General features: G+C 27.9%; 1 protein-coding gene across 1 annotated transcript in view; it reads right to left on the reverse strand.

Moving 5' to 3' along the window:
* The window catches only part of nAChRalpha1 (nicotinic acetylcholine receptor alpha1), a 671,059-nt gene extending 656,109 nt beyond the window's left edge, over positions 1-14,950 (reverse strand). Inside the window, exon 1 of the mRNA XM_075374200.1 lies at positions 14,898-14,950. The gene's annotated coding sequence lies outside the window, so the exon portion shown is untranslated. The remainder of the gene's footprint in view (positions 1-14,897) is intronic.
* Between the last annotated feature and the right edge of the window lie 4,240 nt (positions 14,951-19,190).

The raw sequence follows: 19,190 nt of genomic DNA on the forward strand, positions 1-19,190 counted from the left end.
AGTTCATATTGAGATTTTGTGTATAAATATGTGAGAAAAGTGATTAATTTAAGATTCCATTAAAAGGTACAAGTGATTAATTTACTGTTGATAAATTTATGAAAATAGTTTTCTTTTCTGGTAACTAATATCTTTTTCTCAGCTAAATGTAATTTTTTTTAATGTTTCTGTTTAGAAGAAATTTGCATGTTTCTTATCGGCAATAATAAATTAAATTAAATTGTTTTTAAACAGTAATATTTTCATTCGGAATTTTAAGTCAGTCATTTATTGGTTAATTATTTTTTTAATGGAGAATGTTATTTTTCGTATGTGTTTGTATTAGCAATGGTTTTAAGGAGAGTGACTTCTAGAAAAATTTATAAAAAATAAATAAATAAAGATACTTCCTTGTTTGAAAAATACTAATATTACACGTAATTTTAAGGCATTTCTCAGTTCAACCTATCGCAAAATCATAGCATTTTTAATGTAAATGTATTATGTCCTTAAAACGTTTAGTTTACTACAGTGTAGGTAATGTAAATATAGGGAAATTTCCAAATTAAAGGCTTAAAACTAATGCTCCCCACCTAATTATAATGTTCTAATTATAATGAAATATGATATTAATAATTATATAATTATAATGATATAATTATATAATTTATTTATATAATTTATTATAATTATATAATTATAATGATATTCTTAAAATTCTCTTATTATCGCGGGAGTAATTTTGGAACATCATCTAATTTTAATAACTATTTTTGATTTTTTTTTGAGAAGGCTTTTTGAGATAAAAACATGATACGGTAATATAAATCCTAAAGTCCCTTTAGAATTAAACAAGTATTTACAAGGAATGTAGACAAAGACATTCCTGTACGGATTACATATATGCAAAACAACAAATACGCACTCGCACACATAACTGCAGATAGCAGTTATGTCAAATTCCTTTACATAACCCGTCAGGGTTATGTAAAGGAAAAGATTTCTTTGACAAGGTCTAATCTGGTCAAAGTCACAGCGTCGATGACATTACTAAACACTTTTTTAACTTCATTAAACTTTTGTGGAATGATTCAATTGTTTTTTAGCATGAAAAAAAATGTTTAATGAAACATAAGTTTCTAATGGCATTGACAATATTTGGCTCCAACAAAAACAACAATCATACGAACAAGTAGTAATTACATGTAATAATTTAGATGTTTATATTAAAAAAACATGTTTTTCTGAAAAATTGTTTTGTAGTATAATATGTAAATTATTTAAGATCATAAATGAAATGTTGAAACGATATTTATAATCTGGAAAAGATATTTAACGGTATCCCAAAAATCTAAAAATCGATTTAATATTTTTAAAATATTTTTGAAAGTTTTCTATCTGGTGGGATACAAAGTTTTATTCAAGCCCAGTTCAATTTTTCAAACGTTTTTTTATTCATTTTCCCAGCTTTAAATAGTTAAATAATAATTAAATTATTATCTATTTCATAAAAAGTAAATGAAAAGTGTAAAAATAATTAATTTACCGTTGATAAATGTCAGATAAAATAGTTTTCATTATTTCATAATACAATATATATTTTTTTTAAACTAAATATATTATAAATATTTTTTACTGTCGCAATGTTCAGAAAAACTTTGAATGTTTTTAAAATCCCGAACAGGATTTACACCCAAAATATTGAGAATAAAGAAGAAAACGCTGCCATTCTCCTACGGTGGAAAGTGAAGTGACAATTCTGTACCTCGCACTATCTCTTTCTCTTTAGCTTCGGGAACCACCGTAAGGTATTACTTCAGAGAACGAATGAAGTGTAGTCTTTTACGATCTCAGGTTTGACCATTCCTGTTCGTCTAACTGTAAATTCGTCATCCCAAATCACCTGACTTCGAAGTAAAAAGTTCTGAGGTTCAAATCCTAGTAAAGGCAGTTACTTTTAAATGGATTTGAATTCTAGATCGTGGATATTGGTGTTATTAGGCTATTGGGTTTCAATTAACGTCACATTTCAGGAATGGTTGCCTGAAGCTGTATAAGACGACACTTCATTTACATGCACACATATCATCTTCATTCATCCTCTGAAGTAATACATTACGGTGGTTCTGGAGGTTAAACAGAAAAATAAAAAGGTGGACCATTCCTGAGATGTATGGTTAATTAAAACCCATCCACCAAACTAAACTGGTAACCACGATCAAGCAATCAAATCTATATAAAAGTAACTGCCTTTTCTAGAATTTGAACCTTAGAAATCTCGATTACAAAATCAGCTGATTTGCGTTGACGAGTTCATCACTAGACCAACCCAATGGGTTGACAATAAGGTATAAATTTATTTTTCGTTATCATGTTAAAACATTGCATAGTCATAATATTACTATTTAGTTAAATAATAATTTTTATAAAATATTTCATATTACCATATCCGTGTAAAATACATACATATTAAATTGAAGGCATTTGTACTGAAGCAATGAGATTATATTTCTATTGACAGTTATTAACATTAAACTTTCTTTCTAATTTCCTCATCATACAGAATAGTATACAGTACCAATAATACCTACATAAGCGCAGGAAAAGAAGGACGCTACGGAAATTTGTGGAAAAGATATTGAGTAGGTTATTGACGTAAGGAAAATAACATAATAAATATTTCAAGGAATTTTCTACATTTGAATCTATAACATAAAATTAGAAAGAACTATTTTCACAAACGAACGTAAATAAATACTCTTTCTTCTGTTCCTTTCTTTTATTCTTTTATCAAACGGTTGTTATATTTTCTTATTTTTACCGTTATTGATGAATCTATACAGAAGAGTTTTGTGGGATTATTAATAAAACATTTGTATACTTTTCTTCAGTAGCAGGCCAGTTTCTTGTTAAATAATAATTCATTGTAATAAAAGACAGAATGATTAGTAACATTTTGTTTTCGTATAATTAAATCTCATTTTCTATGAAGTGTTTAAGTTAAACAAAAATTATTTGATTTGATTTTGACTGAGTACAGTTTTAAATCATTCAAAAGATCTGGTTACAGAAAAAAGTATTATAACCGAAAACAATTTAAATTTAAATAAATTTAATTTGATAGAAATAACCTATAAATATTATGGTTCACACTATACTGCAAATATTTAATAACAAATATCACTTTCAAAAAAAAAATTCCTCTTTGAAAATTCTTTTAATAAAATGTGACCAGATATTTAACGAGTTGGTTTTACAAACGAGTTCATTTTTCAGTAACCAAAAGCTGAATGTCATTTCAGGTGTTCGTCTGAGTGCAAGTGGTTGTTTTTACACTCTTGTACGAAGTAAAGGATCGCGAATGGTCACGTATGATCGCGAAAAATCTGGATTTTCAAATTTAAACGGAAATATGCATTTTGACCATCCCTCAATCCATTTTAACTAGTTTCGGCGTAACGCCTGTACGTACGTACGTTTGCATCTTGCCTAACTAAAAAAGGATTAGCAGTCAAATGTTGAAATTTTGGATTAAGGGCTGTTGTATCATCTAGTTTGGCACCTCTCCTTTTTATTGCAATCGACTGGACCAAAAGCGTGTAATGATGTGTCCAGGGTGATCATACTTACTGGTACAGAAGTATGAATATTCATTTTATTGTGTATTACCAGAAGTTCGCGGATTGCGCACAAAGTCCGATGGAATGTTCGCTGCTGTTGTGGACAGAAAGTAGAATGCCTTTTCCTTCTTTGAATCCTAGTTGAAAGACTCACATTTATCTGGAAATTTCTTTTCTGATTATATACAGTTTTCATAGTGGATAGAAAGCACGTGAAGCTTGGTCGTGCACCTGGTGGTGGAGTTCCGTTAGTGTGAAAAATGAGATTCCTTGTCGAAGGTGGGCTGGTCTGGAGGTCACTAATGAATGCGTGTAGATTTAAATTTTTAGATCGGGACAAAGCCTGAGACTGTACAAGACATCAGCTAATCTACATTCATACATATAATCCACATTCATCCTCTAAAGTAATACCTTACGGTAGTTCCGGAGGATAAACAAATAAAGAAGAAGATAAGTGCAAGTATTATAGATCTTGAAGTGGCTCACCCGCTGATGAAGTTCAGCGAATCAGATTAAGAGATGACATGAAATGCTGGAGTTTTAGATTGGGCCATTATTTGGGTCTATGCAGAGTGGTTTGACACTCTGTGGTTAGACACCTTTTTTTAAGAAATAAATCCTCAATAACCGGCTTATTGAGGATTAATATTGAGGATTATCAAGGATTGGCGCGCAAAATAGCGCGCCAATCCTTGACTGAAAATGGACTCGTCTCCTTTCCTTCATTAGATGGTTGCCATCCAATCCGAGCCAACCAACACGGTGACGAGACTTTACCCCGATAACAGTTGGCCTGGCCAGAAGATAGGGGATTTAAAGAAGATTTATAATCGAAATGATAGCAAGCTTTCCTTGTAACATTCTGAACAGGAACATCTTAACTACTAAAGTAAAATAATGTACTTTTTTGTACGGGAAGGGGAAGTTTATTTCGCAGTAGATAAGCTGATCTAAGCAAAACATTTAATGATTATTAGTGCAAATGTTAACGTATTTACGGAGAATTAGATTTGTATAATACTTGTATAATATTTGTATTTGATTTTGTATAATAATTAACCTAATGATTTAAATTTAGGTGCTTTTGCTAAGGCAAATAAAGATATTTCAACTAACTAATTTAACGATATATTTTTAAACTATCTTTTATTTCACTAACATCAGTATTTTAATCACTTTAATAGCGCACTGAAATAATGATTGCAAAAATGTGATTCAACCATTTAATTAACTGATATTGGAGTATTTTAATAAAATTACCATAAAATCACCTTTAATATATTCCTATCTATCACCTATTCCTTTATTTCCATTAAGTAAGTCCAGGTGTTGGAATAGTATTAGGTTTGTTAAAGCATAGTAACTAGTTACTATATAACATAAAATCTGATAATCATTATTAATTGTTTACGTAGAAGTTTATGATAACTTACGTATTCTACATATGTGAGAAGGTCTGATAGTATTAAATAATCTATAATTAACCATATTTTACTGATGGTGTATGTCAAGTTTGCATCCACATCACACAAAAAGAGATATAATCTAATGATCTGGATTGGTAGAAACAACGGATCAAATAAATTTTATACTATAACAAATGAACTGAGTTATTAGCAAGATAAGTAAAGAAATATATATCATATTCTATAAATATAAGCAGAATCTTCTTTTTTAATTAAGGAAGTCTCTTAAAACCGAATGAAGCGATTCATATGAAAAATGTTTTCTCGCTTTTTGTGTTCAGCGATAAAAATAAGAAAACCTATATTTTGACTTTTATCCTGAAGTATAAATAAATCATAAGGCACAAAATTTGTACAAAATTTTATTGCCTAAATTTTATTTTATTGACAAAATAGCCTAACTTAAAATTTATCTAAATATTAAGATTTTTGGGATATTATCGTTACAGCCTGATTTACAAACAACATTGCATACTTCTTATCATTCATTTCCAAGTAACCGTATTTTTAAATCATAAAGACCAATTCTGAATATACCCTAGCCCAGAGGGGGTCGCGATTTAGCCTACAACTTTACAAGTGATGTGCAATAATGAAATGATTTTACGAGAAAAAATCTGTTATAAATATTTTACTTACATTTACTAGTACAAGTGTAAGGAAAATAAAATAAGGAAATGTTTACGTTTTTTTTTTTTTCATTTAAAACTTTCTACATACGTGGATCAATATTAGAAATAAAAAAATCAATTTTTTTTCAAGCGATAAAAAGACGATTCTTTTATTTAGTTGTTAGCGCAAATCCTTTTCACAGAGGTAAAACATGGCGAAAGGGATTTATATTTTAAATGCTTCCGTGACTAAATTTCTACATTCTCGACGAGCAACCCAAAACGTGTCTAAATCATCAGGTGTGAATGAATTGTAGTTGTAATGTTTTATCGGCAGACATTTTGATGAGCTGGTCGTGAATCTCAACTGGTTTCTTAGAAGCTGCTACAATGTTTTCACTAAATGGATCCAGGACTTATCTCTTGCGGAAATAATTTTTTCTTCCGGGAAATGCTCCGCCAACTGAAATTTTAGCTCACGCAAATGCATCTTCATGATATGGTGAACTATGGTGAATAACAGTCTCTTCTTCATCCAAATTTTTCTCAATATAATCAAAAATGAGTAGAAACATATCAAAATCTTTGAAGAAGAATAATTCCGATAACAAGATCCTTAAAGAAAACATTTAATAAAACTTAATGAAAAAGTCCTTATAAGTTTGCATTAAGTCGTTTAAATGCAAAAATACATCAGCTACGTAAGCCAACAGCCACATATACTCATTATTCTGAAAAACATTGAAGATAGAGTTTGTTTATACTAATTTATTTCGTAACTCCAATAATCGAGTTAACACTTTTCCCCAGAGTAACCATCTGACTTCTGTAAGTCGACTGACTGTCCTGCGGACAAGAGAGAACGGAACTCATTAATTAGTGGAATTGATAGATAGTTTGGAATTTTATTTTTGCGTTGTCTTGTTTGTTTTAATTTATATTTTACTTTAGTCATGGTTTTATTTGTTGGTTATATTGTTACTTCTGATGTTCTCTGTAGTGTTATTTACAGAGAATTCTTTAGTATTCTGTTTGTTGTTCAGGTTTTGGTTACATTAAGTAAGCTAAGTTGTTTTTTTGTTTTGTTTTCTTTAGTATCATGTGATTTGTTCTTCATATTTTTCGTTTTTATATTTGTTATATTTCATACTATGTTGTGTTCTTTTCAATTTACATTTGTTTCTCAGTTTTGGTATTAGGTTTAATGTTCATTTGTTTGGGCACGGCGCTGTGTGTTGGACTCATTCTGCTGTCGGATAGGTAGCTTTCAGCTCAATCAGATGGTCTTGTTTAAAAGTTGTATAATGTCTGTAAGATCCGTTTAAGAATAGTACATCTATGGGAATGTTACACACATGTGGCATTGGCATCAATGGCATCCTGACTGAGACAAGATGAAATATGTCTTGAGTCTAAATATTACCTCCGGTAAAGAACCTAAGGGCTAGGTACGGAGGGAGTGGTATGGGGATTGAATTCATTACGGACAGCCTCACAAAGAATTTGTTTGAGTATACTGTTTGTGACAAGAAGATGTCAATAAAGGAAGCAGTGTGTTTATTCCACCTTTACCATAACACGGTCTTTTTATTTTTTTCAGAAATCCACTGTCCTTTCCTGTTATCACCTTTGCACCATCACTACATAACAATACATATTGTCCAATCTATTTGATAGTTTTAGTAGCTTCATAAACATAAAAAAGACACTGTTCTGCTGCACGACCATATATTGATTTGTAAAATAGCAAATTTTTTTTGACTGACCTGTCCCTATCCCATTCATATCTTACAAAATATAAGAACAGATAAATATTTGCCATATATGTTGATACATCAGATTGTATACTAAAAAATTCACTTCAACTTACTTGTTGAATTATTTGATCGCAACATCGATTCGCCTTGATACTGTGTCGGTAGAAAACGGTTTTTTCCAATTTTTTGTTAGTTCCACGCGTATTTAAACACTACGTATCAATTTCAGCAGGCAATATGAGCTTTACTGCGATTGTATGGGGGTTGAACAACTTAGCTGCTATTTATGGTAGGAGATAACATGCTTCATGTTTACTTTGATTAGTACGGCTTGATTTACAAATAGAAGTTTGCTGATTTCTCAAAGCATGTAATTTTCTTTAAAAAATTCCATGGGTTTATTTTTATGATCCGGATGTTTAGTTTTCAAGTGTCAAATAAATTTTATAGCTTCACGCTTTCATCGAAGAGGACTTGAAAGCAAACAACGAGTTTCATTCAATCAGCTTAAACTATAATTTTAATAACTGTCGTTTTACAATCTTGTATTTTAACCAATTTATTCGCTGTTTGTACACTTCATATATGCATGTTCTTATCTATCGCTATCAACGCAACTAGATAGTTTTAACTAGATTTCATTGAGTTGTGGTTGGAATGTAGCGAAATATTCATTATATATATATTTTTTTCTTTTTGGGAGTCATGGAGCTAACAAGATTGAGAATTACTGCCCTAGACCCAATAAGAAATATGAACTCAAAGTAAGATATATACTATGAATTCAGCATAAGGACATAATTGTGGCAATTAGATTAAAATAATTCAATAGGGAAGGAATAGAAAGATAACGAAGTAGTTAACTCAGAGCTGAAGAAATTACTTTGGAAAATTTTTTAAACTTATGAAATCTTTTTTATTTTTATCATATTTGTTTTACTGCTCCAAAAAGTGGTAATCATTTCTTTGTAAATTTAACTTTAGATAAAGAAAAGTCAGACATTTTTTATCGTTCACTTTTTAAAAAATTTTGAATGAAAATTAAAACCTTAGAATTTAAAGTAAAACTTTCCTAAAATGGCTCTTCAGGTATCGTTTCGTGAAGAAAGGCATTATAAAATGATTGGGTTATGTAGAAGAATTCTCCATCAGTGTTATTTCTTTATTCCTTTTCTAAGACAGAGCTATGAGATATGAGATATGATGTACTACCAAACAATTACCAGAAAGAACATTTATTAATAAAGCATAAGTTAAACAGACACAATTTTGGAATTTTATTGAAAACTTTTTCAAATTTGATCCTTTAATATAATTTAACAAAAAAACAAGAATAAGCTTAAAAAAATAAACGATGAATCAAATTTGACGGATACTTAAAAATATAGATTAAACATCCAGAGGGCATGAAACCTAATATTTTAATTGATTTGTTAACTTTTACAAATGTAAAACGTTTTACAACATTTTTCCTTCAAAAAATTGTTCTATTAAACAGGGTTTTCTTAGTTGAAAAATAAATATTTTCCCTTTCTAACAGCGTAGATCACTGATTTAATTTTCGTTTCAAATTTTTTTATTCGAATTATGTCAAAAAATTTAACGTTGCCGTCAGATGAACTCATTCTAACCGACCTGTGTATTTCCGCGATGTTTATATGTAAGGTTTTCATTTAGTTTTGTGATTCTCGAAATCGGTAACCACTAAAATTACCCTTTCTATTAGAGTAACTGCATAATTTTATGGTGGTTATTAAATTCTGTTTACATTCGCACTCGCAACAATTTAACCGCAAATATCTTGACATCACTGGTAAAAATAAACTGCAATTTATCTTATTTAATCCACGAAAAAAAATATATTTTTAGTAATATAGAACAATCTCTTACAAAAATGTATAATAAATTTTCAATAATTTTCAGTTTTTCAAGACATCAGGAGAATAGGTGGAAAATTTATCAATTTTAAATATTTATCGCCGTAATAAACGTCCGTGTTCGTTTGGCAAAATATTTTAAAATGTTTAAAAGGTAACAAATTATCAGTATCAATTTTTTTAACTGGGCAACCATTTATTACGACATCATAGTAGTTATTAATTTATTTATAAACTCTTGATTACGGCTGAATAACTGTAAGGGTTTGAGCATATTGTTACAGTTGATTGGTGAAAGCCCGTTATTATTAATATCTATAAAAAAAAAATTATGTAATAGTAATAAATAAATAATTATTGGTATAACATAATGTAATTTAATACATGAGTATACTGATATAAAATTTAAATAGATATTTATGTCTATGCCGGGTAACAAAGATTACCCGAAGATTAATAACTGAGACCTTCGGGTTGAAAGGCTGGGACGTTATCACTTCACCATGGAGATCGGCACATTTACAGATCTAATACTTTCAAATCTCCAATCGGTACATTTCACATTTTCTCTAAAAGAGGTATTAACAATATAATTAATAATATAATATAATTAATTATAATATATTTAAATTACACAAGAGTAAGTTACTCGTATCTGTTGTACTTATAAAATAATTTTCAATGAATAAGAGAGAGACACAACATAGTACCTGTTCGTTACTTTTCGATTCAAGAAAGCTGTCTACAAAATCAAGGGTAATAGTGACAAAATAATAAGTATAATCCTGATTTATTTGTTATATAATCAGTTTACAAGAGAATCAAATCTAGTAAGTACTCTAAGCATCTTGAATTAATAGAATCAAAATTAAAAAAACCCATACGTCATCAACTTTTATAATATGTATGTATCTAACATTTTATGTAATTTTTTTTTGTTTTAAATTATTTATTTAACAAAGAAATAAACTAATTTTATATAAAACTTCTTTTTGGTGTGAATTAACATAAATATTGTAAAATGATAAACGGTAACAATTTCACCAATATCTTGTTCACTGCCATCATACCTTAATCATGTAAAAGGGACAATTATTTTAAGGAGTTTATTAATCAAAAATCATGACATATATGTACGATAGTTTAACACATTAAGTAAAATCAGCCCACTAAAAATTAATATATTTTCAACAAGATACATCTTATATTGTACGACGTTATAACAAAATTATAGAAATTAATCACTTTGACTCTATATAAACCACATTAACGATTAATACACCCAAAAAATGAATATTCTGATACAATATAGTTTCTAACATAAATAATCCGAATGAGTTAAACTATGAATAAAATAAAGAAATAAGAGAAATTTCTTTAGTACAAAAATGTAAAAACAGGTTGTTTACACTACCGAAAATAATTCCTTTTTTCTTAAATAGAATTGGAAATTTAATTTACTTAACAGTTAATGTATTTATTGAATAAAATTTGAATTTAAAAAATGGGTTTTTTTCTTTCCAAGTTGTAAATCATTACTACTCAAAGGAAAAGAAAAGAGGCTTTTATTGTGAGGATTTATTTTCGTTTTAATAAACAGTCAGAACGGAGTTTTCTTATCTTTTGATTAATTTCTTTGAAATTACTTTTTTTGTGATAACTAATAAATAATTATTAGTAATAAAATAGATAATTAATTAATTTTGGAATAAATTTTATTAACAGAAACCTTAAAGATAATAATGTATTAATATTGTTTTAGTTCAAAACATTTGCGGTATTAGTGGACAAAATCACAAAGATCTTCAGTTTTCGTAATAGTTATTACAGCAATAAAAATAATTTTAATTAAACTAATCATCCATTCCCTGTAAAATAGAAATTTACTATGTCGAACAGCATTAAACAAAGGATTAGAAAAGAAGAAAAGAAACAAGAAAGGAAAAAAAGAATTTTCATTTCTAATCTTCTTTACAAAAGATTCATAGAAAATAAAATAAATATTAATCCTTCTTAAAACAAAGTTTTCTTTGCCTAAATTGGGTATATCTTTAAAAAAAAAAAAATTTAAATTTAAATACATTGAAAACTAGGTAAAAATATCTTGACTACTCTACACGTCCTCCTTTAGCCCTTCGTGTGTAAACTGAATTTGGAAAGTGAGGTGTAAATTGACCGATATGCCTAATAATAGTCATTTACTAGTCTCGACTGACGTTCATCAGTAATTCAGTAACAAAATCATCTATGTAGGCTTTCCCTAAAACCTAGAGTATGCCGCAGATTAGGTTCATTCCAAAAAATATTCTTTGTTGTCAGCAGAACCTTTGGATGCAAAGATAAATGGGCCTTGCAACTATCAGGCGGACATTCTGAGTAGGATGCTGAACTTTAATTCCAGGAACTGGAAATGACATGGAATAAACAGATTTTGTGTAGAAAAGAATATTTTTGGCCTATAACAAAGATGACAGCTTTACAAGCCTGCCACTATTGTTAAACTTATACTACCAAAAGAATGCAGGTAATTGTGCTCAACAGAAGATTGGTGATTGGAGCTACAATACTTGGCTTAGGGAGCAAAAAACGACTAAAATTACATGTAAATCTCTTCCCACCTTAAGATACTACGGTTGGTCATGAGCAGCCCGTAGAGAAACGTCACTGATAGTAGTTTAAGTTTTCGTATTAAATTGGTAATCCTATATAGTAACAAAAATTCACTTTTTCTTGTTTTTATCTAATAAAACATTGTTTTTTACTTTTATGCAATGGAATGGAGGAACATGAAATTGACCTATATTCATAAGTATTTCAAAGATCGTGATATCTTTACACAAGGTATTAGGCTAGTAAACCTCTAACCAAAGATTTGCTTTAACTATTTCAATCACACAATACAATCTTGATGTTCAAAGTTTAATGAAAGATCAACATTAAAAGATATAACATTCTTTCCTTAAACCTGATGTTAAAGTTTTAAAAAATTATTAGAGTAATTAAAATTTACAGTAGCAGTAACTGATTTGATGTACAAGTGACAACTTGTACATTGTTTAACATTGTTAAAGATATTAATTGCTCCAAAATGTATATATTTTAAATAATCTAAAAAAATTAAATATTTTGCTTCTAAGAACACTGAAAAAAAACATATATAAAAAAGAGAATAAATTAACAAATTTGTCGTTTAAATTTTAAGATTCTTTTCGAATAAACTTTGAAATAAATAATTTTTTTTTTAAATACATAAATTTTGAGAATTTCTACAGTAGATATTTCATTAATTTATAAGCATAAAGTGAATAGCTGTTGTCAAATTCTTTAATTGTTAAACATATTTTTTATTAGTGTTCACAGAAAAAAAATTTGTGTGAAGCACGAGTCTTGTAATATTATTTTGTTAAGGAGTTTAATTTTTTTTTGTTTTTAAATTTCGCACAGTTTGCATCAATCAATTTCTGCCAATATGATATACATTTATGTAGAATAATGTTGACAAATTTTCAACCCTAATTTCTAATCCTCAGCTGATACAACAGCTTTAAATCAATAGGTAGGTGAGAATTAAAGCAGCATTCAATATGAAAACCTGTGTATATACTGCATTATACAAGTACTATCATGATTAGAATCATACTCATAATCAATAATTACTTATAGGACAGACATTAACTAATGAAATTTCTTTTTTAGTGCGTATAGTTTAGAAACACTTATCAGTACCACCAGTATATTTTAATTAGAAACTGTATTCGGCCAAGTTTATATCGAAGGGGTAATCTCATGAATGTTAAACATTTCATCGTAGGGGTTATCTCATAAATACATAACTTAAATGCTTGTAAAGATATATAAGACTTAACGCTTATTTGGATGTTATAATCGTTACTTCGTTATAATGGTATGAGTACACTACTCGTAAAAGAGAAAAACAAAATGAAAGGACTTAATATATAAACCCTAATAAAAAAAATTTAACAAAAATTATATTTATAAAAAAGGATTTAATAAATAGATTTCAATTATTACTACGATTCACCGCATAATAAAATTGAATATTTAATATGACATTATTACTCGAAAATTGTATAACATACATTTTATTATATGGTGATATACGTAAAACATACTCAAAATAAAAAGGAAAAAATGGGAATTATATAATATTTTCCAAATTTTCATTACATATGTACATACATAAATGTTATTGGTGTAAATTTAATTTTTAAACATAGCCGATAAAAGGATGTTAAAATAATTAAATATATAAACTAACATCTTAAACAGAAGTCATAGAAAGAAATGATCAACAATTCTGAGGAATTATCTTTTTTTTAAAACTGGAAATTTTAAAACATAAAACTTTTTCGTACTTCATTTAGCTATTTAAGTTTAGGTTTATTTAAGTTCGGTTGGAATATAAATCTTTTAGAATATATTATTATAATTGAGTTTTTTTTAGTTGAGTATTTGAATAATATTCACTAATAATATTCAGTTTTGTTTAAAAAATGGACAGACAATAAGCTTTCTGATTAAAAGTTTTTCTACTTAGTTTATTTCATTAATTCTGTGATATAACAATCTAAATAATAATGGTGAAAATTTAATTTATAAAATAAGGTCTATAAAATATGAATTAATTAATTAATTAAAATATTTTATTATTTACCAGCCTTTCCCTAGTCTTAATTTGCCGTTAGGTCAAATCATTTGTATCAGAACTTCCGTGTGTCACCTCATACATTAACAGTAATTTATATGTAACAATTGAAATAAATATGTATTTTTCTAATTGCTTACAATAAAAAATAAAAAAAATAGTATATATATATATATATATATATAGTAAATCAAAATTAGGGATTCCAGAGAATTTTTTTAATAAAAGTTTTATAAATATTAAGTTTTAATTAATAGATTTGATGTTTCAAACCTACGTCTGCGGTTTTTAACAACTAATCAATATTTTTATTGATATAGGTAATTGATAAATATTTAAAATCGTTTAATAACAAAACCAATAACATGATTTAATAACTGAAAAATTTATATTTCTGATTATAACTTTATTCATCTTACTTCATCAACTTGCTTACTAATAAGTTTATTTTATAATATAGAATGAATTTTGGTATAAAGTTGTAAAATAATGTACGCTAATTTTACCTAAATTCATTAATTATTATTAACAGTCTATTTTCATTAATACCTTTACCAATTATGTGTTTTAAATTATGCCATTATATTTTATCACATCATGAAAAATTAACTTTTTACCTTCTTTAACTAAAACTTCAGTACTAACAGTGGTGAGAAAGAAATTTTTAAGGTCAATGATGCAGAAGTACGTCATCATTACAAGAGAAGGGCGTGTTGTATTTTCCATTAATATCTACCAGTTACTGAATAATTATTATTAAAGTTAATATCCATTCCTTTATCGCCTAAATTTATATAATTCATGTGGTAATTATTGTGAGCTATTTTAAAGAAATAAATAAAATTTAGAACTTTAAGTTACCCTATTTTTTTATCTATGTATGTATATGTATAGGTATATATGTATGCAGTAACTTACGGTGGTGCATGTATGCGAAGTCTCATTTCCCACGCTGTTTGTCGGACATTCTATCTCCGTTGCTTTACACTGACTACTGACTGGGGTTGCGAGCTACGTAACGAAAACTACCGATTTTTACCGAACATATACGAATCCAACCCCTCCCCAAAACGGCTACCCTATCAAATACCACCCACCTTCCAGCCATCTCCCATCTCTGGAGAGATCTACAAACACTCACAGAATCTTTTATAAATCAAAACACATTGATATTTTTACTCATTTGTAAAAGACAAGATGATGTAAATTCTTTTGAGTGTTATACCAATATACTGAGACATAAACGAATGACTATATAAACTGTTTGGAGTTTTTTTTTTTTGTAATAAATTTACTGTTTTTTTTAAAGACAAGTTATATATTTGCATAATTAGATCGATTCACTCCCAAAGATAAGAGAGAGCAGCATTATTTTATTTATATTTTGAAATTAACTAATTTTACAGGTTGATATTATCTTTTAAATGAATAATTGGAATCTGTTGTTTTTAATAAGAGATTTACTTGTAGTTATTTCTCAAGAACTTACGCAAAAGTAAGCATGTATATTTTCATTGAAGACCCTTATTCGGTTATTTAAGAAGGAGTTGAGGAGTGATTTAGAGGTTAGAATAGCTGAAAAGTTGAAAAGAATCGGGGATGTATCTCTTAGCCACTATCTAAGAGAAACTCTTACCTACTACTACTACTACTACTACTACTACAAAGAGATTGTTTCTTCCACTCGTAAAAGGGTAAAAAAGGTAGCAAATCGCTAACTATGAGAAAGCATTTCTAGTCCCACTCATCACAAATTTTTCCAATTCCCGAGTACCTACAAGATTCAAATTTTCTGAAGTGTGACTTCAGGAAACTATATAAATGATAATAACTGAAAGTTCAATGTAACTTAGTTATAAAAAAATAAGTAAAGTTCCAGTGTTAGAAGAGGAGGATACATTATCTTGTTCTCTTATGTAGTAATCATCTTAACAATCCCTAAATGGGATTATTTTCACTTATTAACTGGGTGAAAAGGAATATAAACTGTTTTTTTATATAATGTTTTACGGACACATTTATCCTTAGTGCTACCGATTTGAAAATCATTAGAAAATTGAAATTTTTGAAAGTCTTAAGATAAAGTATGTAAGTTCAAACTTAAATAAATTAGACGTAGAGTCTTAAAAAGAACATAAGGATAAAATATATGGAGATAAAGTGGTAAATTGTAAGTAATGCTATTTGATTAAAAAGATATTGGAAAAATGAAAGAAAAAATCCGTGGTGAAATCTGTAAAGCTTTCAGAGGTGGAAATAAACTGTGAAATTAAAGATGCAGGTGTTGGAGATGAAAGCATGAAGATGGATGTACAAAGTAAACAGATGGGACAAGATAAGAACGGTCCAAAGGAACGGTCAAGGTGGGCCTTACGATGAGCAATATGCAGAAACATAACTAAAATATTTTGGAAATGAGAAAGGAAAGAGTTTTGAAAATATTGGAAACAAGACTCAAAAACCTGAAGTTACGAAAAATAAGCAGAGGGTTTATTAAAGAGAAGCAGAGGAGAAATTATGATTGAATGATATAACATCTGATTATCTTCGATAGGAGTTTGGAAGATAAGTAAACCAAGAAATAGAAAGAAATAGTAAAAGAATTATAACAGGTAAAAACACCGATCCTATATGATATGAGTAAGATGACTGTGACGAAGATAAATGTTTCTTAGAATCATTTAGGAATAGTAAGCAAAATTCATTTTAAGTAATTTAGTTTAAGGGATTAAAATGGGTTGAAAAGGGATGCTGAGACCAGAAATATTGTAAAAATTGAAAATAACCATACCTTGAAGCCCTGACTTTAAATAACACTTCTTTCTTACTCACTTACCGGAGTTGAAAAAGGGATAAGAATACCGAGTTTTCATTAACAGCATTTCACTTCATTTGAGATGGTACATTGCAATTTCTCAGGATTATTTCCTCCTGCAATACTCACAGTAATTATTAAATTAACGTTAAAAAAAAGAATCTCCTTCTAAACCAAACATAAGAGGAATAACGAAAAAGGAACATTCTGTAACACCATGTGTTGTTTGAAGTTGTGATAAATGTTTGAAATTCAGTACATTGATATCGAGCAACGCTCAAAAACATATCATAAGTTTTACCTTTAAATCTATAAAATGTGTGTAGCAATATTAAAGTTGGATTTTATCGTAACCTCTTGTTTTTAGGTAAAATTTATGGCAAGTTAATTAGATAGTTGTAATTAATCTGTGGGGCCAATCTGGGTGTTTAACGTTGCTAAGGTAATCTTGTTCATGTTATAACCACAGAAAAAAAGTAATATAATTCCTCGCATTAAATACTAATAAATTACCACTGAATTTGAAATAGTGTATTTTCATGACATTTAAGAAACATATATAATGGCTTAAAATAAGTTTTTTTATTAAAGTGCAAAAATTCTTCAGCAAATGAACTTATAATGCATTAATGAGATTCAGAAATTGTAATTTGCTGGCTTTGTTTTATTTTTATAATTATTTTATGCTTATATACAAGGGAAAAATAAATATATTTTAGATCATTCTATATTTAGTGAATTTTTACTATTTTAATATCAACGTGGTTTTCTACAATTTTTGAATAATTTTAATACCAAATAAGTCGTTTTTATGGGGTATAAAAAGTGTTTATTTATTTATTGATTTATTGAAAACAAAAAAAAAGAAGGTATTCCTGACAACAAGCTTCTTGTGAGTAAGATGTGATATTCTCAATGTTAAACAAAAAATAAGATCTAGCTTTGAATAAAGATCAAAGATAAATGTCCAAAAAGAAACAAACAAGAAGTTAAAATCTCTTATTTGAAGATAAAAAAAGTTTTTTTCTTACCAGAACTGCAGAAGCAGAATAGAATTATTTGAATAGCACAAACTAATAACAATCGTTTTAAAAGAGCTAGAAGATTTAACATTTTAAAGTATTTGTCTGAAAGTTAATAAACGTTTCTTGAAAAGGTTAGCCGGAAATGAGGACTTTGAAGAAAGGACTGTAAAAGATGAACAATCTTTGGAACACGTTATTGCTGATAGATAAATTTAACTAAAAAATAAACTTTTCTTTTTAATTTAAATACTTAAAAAAATCAAATTTTGACTAGAACAATATTTTCAAACTTTCAAAGGATGTTTATTTTTTATTTTACATATTTTTCCGTCAATACATAACATCCAGATTACATTTACGTTTGCTTTGATGACTTGAGGACGGATTACATTTTATCGTTAGTAATCAAGTAATCAAAATTTATAATTTAACGAATATTTTTTTGTTTAAAATTATTAAAAGTGTTGAATAATTATATTTCAAAAGTATAAGTATCCTAAATGCTAAAAAAGTTGATAATACTGGTTATACTAATAAATTAAAGTGAGAGGGTTGAATAATATCCCGTCACTGATCGAAATACAAATTAATAGAGTAAAAGGTAGATGAAATGCAGCATAGTTTAAAAATATTTAGATTTAATTTTGAGCTTAAAACGCATTTAAGAATAACGATAAAATAAAAAATTAAACTTTATAAAGACAAGGCTTATAAAAAAAATTAAAGGTTTGAAATAAGGAGTATCATTATTATTTTCCAAAATTATTATTACTATTTTGGCTTTATAGTGTGTATATGAAAAAGGACATAGAATGCTAATGGTATATTAATTATAATATCCTGTTCTATTTTCGTTGGCTTTGAGGCACACTGAATTCAAACATGCCATTATCAGACATACGCGCGCGAGCGCGGGCCCAGATAAATTGGTTTAACGGAGCACTAAGATAATTTATTGTGGTAGATTGTAAAATATGGAGATTAATGTATGCAATTATTAATTTATAATTTCAATTAAAATCCATCAATGTAATTAAAAAAAAATCCAATATTATTCAAAAAAAATTAGCATCTAAAAAGCTACATGAACTAGAATATTATACAATTTTTCCTGAATCTTTCTGATGTCTTTCTAAAAGGTAATCAGCCACTTTACGTTAAAAATTTGTAAAAAGAAAAATTAATAAACGTGCTTTAAACTGGATCGACTCGTATTATTATTCTAAAATAAACAAAAAATTGTTTGTAATTAAATTTTTCAAGTTGATGATACACTTATTTTTATTTTACAAATACGAAGGAAACCAGGGTCAGTTTTTTTTTTAATAATGTTATCTTAATCCATTTATTTTTAAGCGATTTAGTAAAAAT

This window comes from Lycorma delicatula, chromosome 1, assembly GCF_047948215.1.
Source record: "Lycorma delicatula isolate Av1 chromosome 1, ASM4794821v1, whole genome shotgun sequence".
Taxonomy (NCBI): Eukaryota; Metazoa; Arthropoda; class Insecta; order Hemiptera; family Fulgoridae; genus Lycorma; species Lycorma delicatula.